This window comes from Diceros bicornis, chromosome 14 (genome assembly GCF_020826845.1).
Source record: "Diceros bicornis minor isolate mBicDic1 chromosome 14, mDicBic1.mat.cur, whole genome shotgun sequence".
Classification (NCBI taxonomy): Eukaryota; Metazoa; Chordata; class Mammalia; order Perissodactyla; family Rhinocerotidae; genus Diceros; species Diceros bicornis.
In genome coordinates this window covers 35,465,906-35,472,278 of record NC_080753.1, presented here as the reverse complement: position 1 = coordinate 35,472,278, position 6,373 = coordinate 35,465,906, and the positions used below count along the sequence as shown (strand labels likewise).

At 51.9% G+C, this 6,373-nt stretch overlaps 1 pseudogene; it reads left to right on the top strand.

The window, feature by feature from the left end:
* The first annotated feature begins 791 nt into the window (after positions 1 to 791).
* Positions 792 to 4,456, top strand: LOC131413917 (HLA class I histocompatibility antigen, B alpha chain-like; annotated as a pseudogene).
* Positions 4,457 to 6,373: the final 1,917 nt, after the last annotated feature.

The window sequence follows — 6,373 nt, the reverse complement described above, 5'->3', positions numbered from 1 at the left end:
GTAATTTAATAAATCATACATTAGTACAAAAGCCAATTAACATGCAAAATAGGTCTATGGATTTTAATATAATAGAATAGGAAATATTCAATGATATTTTCTCAGGTCCCATTTTGCAAATAACCATTGAGAAACTACCACTTGTGTAGTTTTATTTTAGTACCAAAGTTGAATATCCCCAATTATCTTAAAAGGTTATTAAAAATACTATTATATATTTATGTAAGCCCATATTATTTTTTCATATACTTCAACCAAAATAACAGATTAAATGCAGAAGCATATATGAAAATCCAGTGATCTTCTAATGAGACAGACAAGAGACTAGCAAATATGTAAAATATAAAAAGATCTACTCTTCTCACTACCTTGTTTATTTCGAGAAAGTTATTTTTCATAAAAATATTTCTGTTAACGTGCCATGGGTTATGAATATTATTCTAAATAAATTAATAAAATCTTTTAAAAACTTTTAATTTTAGTATGGTAAATATTAATAGATATAACCAACATAAACAAAATTATTATTGGGGTCCTCACTAATTTGTGAGACCGTATAGATATCCTGAAACCAAAGTGTTTGAGAATCACTGACTCAAACAGCCCCTGGACCAGGACTCAGGGAAACAGCGAGACAAAGAGCTCTGGGTGCAGGAGGAGAGGGGTCAGGGCAGAGTCCCAGGTCCCCGGACTTGGCTCTCAGGGTCTCAGCCCGAGGGCGGTGTCTGGGGCGGGGAAGCTCAGTGTTGGGGGAGTCCCCATCGCCCTGAGTTTCACTTCTCCCTCACAGTCTGTGTCAGGGCCTCCCGCCTGGAGACTCATGACGCGGCCCCGGTTCTCACTCCCATTGCGTGTCCGGTTTCTAGAGCAGCCAATCAGCGTCTCCGCGGTTCCCGGTTTTAAAGTCTCCACGGAACCGCCAGGACTCAGATTCTCCCTGATCCAGACGACACGGGTCATCGCGCCTCTAGCCTTGCTCCTGCTGCTCTCGGGGGCTCTGGTCCTGACCGAGACCTGGGCAGGTGAGTGTGGGGTCGGGAGGAAACGGCCTCTGCGGGGAGCGGCGCGAGGGGACCGCGCGGCGAGGACGCAGGACCCTTGGGGAAGGCGCGTCTCCGCGGACACCTGCCCAGACCCTCCACCTCGGCCCCGCCCCGCCCTGACCCCTCCCTTCTCTCGCTCCCCCTTTCCACCCCAAGTCCCCGCCCTTGTCCGTCCGCCGCCCTTTTCCCGTCTGTAGACTCGTCGCCCCTAGCCCCCATCACCCTCAGACCTGGGGACCCGCGCCGGGAGGAGGGTCGGGCCGGGTCTCAGCCCCTCCCCGCCCCCAGGCTCCCACTCCCTGAGGTATTTCTACACCGCCGTGTCCCGGCCCGGCCGCGGGGAGCCCCGCCTCATCGCCGTCGGCTACGTGGACGACACGCAGTTCGTGGGGTTCGACAGCGACGCCGCGAGTCCGAGGGCGGAGCCGCGGGCGCCGTGGATGGAGCAGGAGGGGCCGGAGTATTGGAAAGAGAAGACGCAGATCTTCAAGGAAGCCGCACGGAATTTCCGAAGGAGGCTGAACACCCTGCGCGGCTACTACAACCACAGCGAGGCCGGTGAGCGAGGGGGGCCCGGGTCCAGGTCACGACCCCCATCCCCACGGACGGGCCGGGGTCTCCCCGAGTCTCCGGGTCCGAGATTCACCCCGAGGCTGCGGGACCCGCGCGGCCCCCCCGACCCGGGAAGAGCCGGCGGAGACTTTTCCGCGGTTTCATTTTCAGTTTAGGTTAATCACTGGGGGTCGGTTGGAGCAGAAGCGGGTTTGACCGCGGGACAGGGCCGAGTGGGCGGGGCTGACCGCGTGGCGGGGTCAGGGTCTCACACCCTCCAGGGGATGTATGCCTGCGACGTGGGGCCGGACGGGCGCCTCCTCCGCGGGTGCAGTGACTCCGCCTACGACGGCGCTGATCACCTCGCCCTGAACGAGGACCTGCGCTCCTGGACCGCGGCGGACACGGCGGCGCAGATCACCCGGCGCAAGTGGGAGGCGGCAGGTTTGGCAGAACAGTAAAGAACTACCTGGAGGGCAGGTGTGTGAAGTGGCTCCTCAGATACCTGGAGAACGGGAAGGAGAAGCTGGGGCTCGCGGGTAGAAGGGGTCCTGGGACCTCTGAATCTCCAGTCCCACAGAGTGGAGGGGGAAATGGGATCAGTGTCAGAATACCGCCCCTCGGGAGAGGGAGGAATCCACCCAGGTTTTTTCATATTCTGTACTAATGACTTGCCCAGAGGGCCAACCCTTCTCTAAAGGACAGTTAAGGAATCCCGGTTCTTCAGGAATAGAAGGGGAGGCCATCCCTGATCGCCCATCACTGGTTCCCTTTGACCCTGGCAGCCATCTTGTGAACCACGACTTCCTCTCTCTAGGCCTTGTTCCTTGGCCTGAGAACATCTTTGCAGGTACGACTCCAGCTTTTCTGAGTCATTCAGCCTCCACCCAGGTCAGGACCAAAAGTCTGTGTTCTTCTCTTTAGAGACCTGGAGCCTCCTACCCTGGGCTCTCACCCTAATTCTAGAACTTTCCAAGAAATAAGAGATTATCCCAGATCCCCAAATGCAGGCTGGTCTCTGGGTTGTGTGCTCCTTAAAAAACCAACTGTGCTGTCCATGAGTGCTGCTTTAGTGGCTCATGGAGATAACTGAAAATGAATTTTCTGATTCTTCCTCCTCAGAACCCCCAGGAAGACACATGACCCACCACCCCATCTCTGACCAAGAGTCACCCTGAGGTGCCGGGCCCTGGGCTTCTACCCTGCAGAGATCACCCTGTCCTGGCAACGTGATGGGGAGGACCTGACTCAGGACACGGAGCTTGTGGAGACCAGGCCTGCAGGGGACAGGACCTTCCAGAAGTGGGCGGCTGTGGTGGTGCCTTCTGGAGAGAAGCAGAGATACACATGCGATGTGCAGCATGAGGAGCTGCCTAAGCCAATCACCCTGAGATAAGGTAAGGAGGGGGATAAGGGGTGGAGCTTCTTCTCAGGGAAAACAGAAGCCTTTTTGGACACCTTCAGCAAGGTCAGGACTCAAGCTTGATGTCAGAGCCCCTCACCTTCCTTCCTTTTCGCAGAACTACCTCCTCAGCCTACTATCCCCATCATGGGCATCATTGTTGGCCTGGTTCTCTTTGCAGCTGGAGCTGTGGTGGCTGGAGCTGTGATGTGGAGGAAGAAGTGCTCAGGTAGGGAAGGGAGTGGAGGGGTTTGAGTTTTCATGTCCCACTGAGGGGTTTCAATCCCAGGTAGAACTTGCCCTGCCTCGTTAATGGGAAGCACCATCCACACACGTGTTTGCCTCTCTGGAGCTGAATGCTAACAGTCTTCTGTAAAGCACTTATGAAAATGAAAGACAGATTGTTTCACCTTGATAATTCTGGTGCTGGGGACCTGATTCCCAGCAGTCGAAAGCCACAGGGGAAGGTCCCTGCTGAGGACAGAGCTCCAGGAGGGCAGTTGGTTCAGTTCCTATACATCTCTTTTCTTTGTTTCCTCATCCTGCTCTGGAGCTTCAGTCACATTTCTGGAAACTTCCTTGTGGTCCAGAACTAGGGGGTTCCTCTAGGATCTCATGACCCAGGCTTCTCCCTGTTTTCTTCCCACAGGGGAAAAAAGAGGGAGCTACGCTCAGGCTGCAGGTAAGTTTGAGTGGGGAGTTGATCCCTGAGACCCTTGAGATAGTGTAGACAGATCCCATGGGGGAGCTCACTCACCCCATAGTTCTTCCTTAAGTCTCGTCTCCTCTGGGCTCTGACCGCATCCTGTTTTGTTCTACCCCAGGCAGTGACAGTGTCCAGGGTTCTGATGTGTCTCTCTGGACGGGTGAGGCCCTGGAGGCCTGAAGTGAGGGAGGTGTTGGGGAGAAGGGACATGACTAGGTTATAGGGATTCTCTCATTGGGACATTTTGAATAGCTGGTGGGCTGTTGAGAATGTCAACACTATGTGACTGACCTGAATTTGTTCGTGATTATTTTCTTTCCCAGTGTGAGACAGCCGCCTTCTGGGGGACTGAGTGATGCAAGATTCGTTCACGTTCCCACTTTGTGACTTCAAATCTCTTGAATTCTCTTTCTGCAACTGGTATCTGGTGTCTGCGTTCCTATTAGCATAATGTGAGGAGGTGGGGAGACGGGCCCTCCCCCTCCCCATCATCACCCTCCCCCCCTACTGACCTGTGTTCTTTCCTTGATTGACCTTCCTGTTCCAGCAGAGGCGGGGCTGGGCCGTCTCCATCCCTGTCTTAACTTCATGTTGCAGTGAGCAGTAATGACTTGCTTCCTTACTGAAAATATGAATCTGGATATGAATTTGTTTTTTCCAATTTTTTTCTAAGGGATTGATGTGTTAATTAAAGGAGAAGATTCCTAAAGTTTGAGAGATGAAATAAATAGAAGCATCAGGAACCTTCCAGAATTAGTGTGTTTGTTGTGCTGAATCTTTTGCAGGTGGGGACAGGAGAGGGCTGTGAGGAGCCAAAGGTGAGTGGGGCCTGTGCCCACTCAGTGCTCAGTGCATCGTGGGCTTTGATGTTGTCATTCCTTGGCTGGGTCATCTTTGCTGCTCCTTTGTTCTACACCCTTCAGTAGAACCTTGTCCCACCAGGACATATGATCAGAGGGATGAGGATGTCACCTGCGCAGTGTCCTGTCTTCAAGACCATGGGCAGCGAGGGCTTCATGTAACTGGGTCAGCCTAGGCTCAGGCCAGGGTCTGGCCCTCAGCCCCTACATTTTGTGTGTTTATGTTTTGTTTCTTTGGGGTTTTCTTTTTATTATGTCTGTTCTCGTTCACGTTTAGAGTTCTGGTCTCATTCTCCTCTGAGTGTCCCCGTCTCTGACAGCAGCAGGAGTCCTTTGGCCTGTCATTGTCCCCATAAGGCCCAGGCAGCCCTTGCACACAGGCATCTGTGGTGTCCAGAGATGAATTTTCAGACTTGTCCAGCTCTGTCCTCCTTCTAGGGCTATTTTCTGGGTTATTCTTTCCCTCTTTCCCCATATATATACATATATATATATGTATATGTACGTATATTTTTTTTTTTGAGGAAGATTAGCCCTGAGCTAACGTCTGTTGCCAATTCTCTTCTTTTTTGCTGAGGAAGATTGGCCCTGGGCTAACATCTGTGCCCATCGTCCTCTGCTTTATATGGGACAGTGCCACAGCATGGCTTGATAAGCAGTGCGTAGGCCTGCGCCCGGGATCCGAACCCATGAACCCCAGGCCGCCAAAGCGGAGCGGGCGAACTTAACCGCTACGCCACTGGGCCAGCCCCATTCCCCATATTTTTTAAAGACCAGATTCTAGAGTTAGAGGGAGGAGGGATCCGATAGTTTCTCATCTTAATTAAATTCCAGTTGAGTTTGTATTTTCTCTGTGGCCTGCCCCCTCTTTCTGCCCTTACCTGTAGTAATCCTAGTGCTGGCTCTGATCCAAACTCAGGGATTTATAAAGCAGAGTCTAATTTAGATCAATAATTGGTTGGAAAATAGGACCCATAAGCCCATCTTTTCTGGAGAGAGTAATATAATTGTCTGCTGTAGTATGTAGGAGGGTTGGTGTGGGAGGGAGAGTTGGAGGGAGGGAGGGGAGAGCAGCACTTGTGAGAAAAATATAAGTGGCATTGATGTCAGTGTGAGTGGACGTTGTGCTGTAGCTGCCACAAAACAGCATGTGGTCTGAGGTTACATTAATAAAGATACTGTCTCTAGAATAGGGAGGTGCTCTACGCTGATCATTCATTCAACTGATCTGCCAGATATATGACGAATTATGTTTGCATCTGGGAAACCTCAGTGAATTAAAAATAGGCAATAATTGCCAGCCTTGGGGAGCACGTGTTCTAGTGGTAAGGGGCAGACTGTATGCTATAAGCATAGTAAACAAGGGAAGTATTTGTGTTAGAAGTTGTAAAGGGCCAGCCCGGTGGCACAAGCGGTTAAGTGCGTGCGCTCCGCTGCGGCGGCCCGGGGTTCGCCAGTTCGGATCCCGGGCACGCACTGATGCACTGCTTGTCAGGCCACGCTGTGGCAGCGTCCCGTATAAAGTGGAGGCAGATGGGCATGGATGTTAGCCCAGAGCCAGTCTTCCTCAGCAAAAAGAGGAGGATTAGCAGATGTTAGCTCAGGGCCGATCTTCCTCACAAAAATATAAGTAAAAAAAAAAAACATTGTAAGTGCTTTGAGGAAGGTGACCCAGGGTATAAATGTGTGGAGACGGGGAAGATGGCTGTTTTACTAGAGTGGTCAGCACTGGCCTCATTGGGAAGGTGAGCTTTGAGGAAGATTTGAAAGACATGAAGTAATAGTCCACGAGACTGTCTGGGGGAAGTTG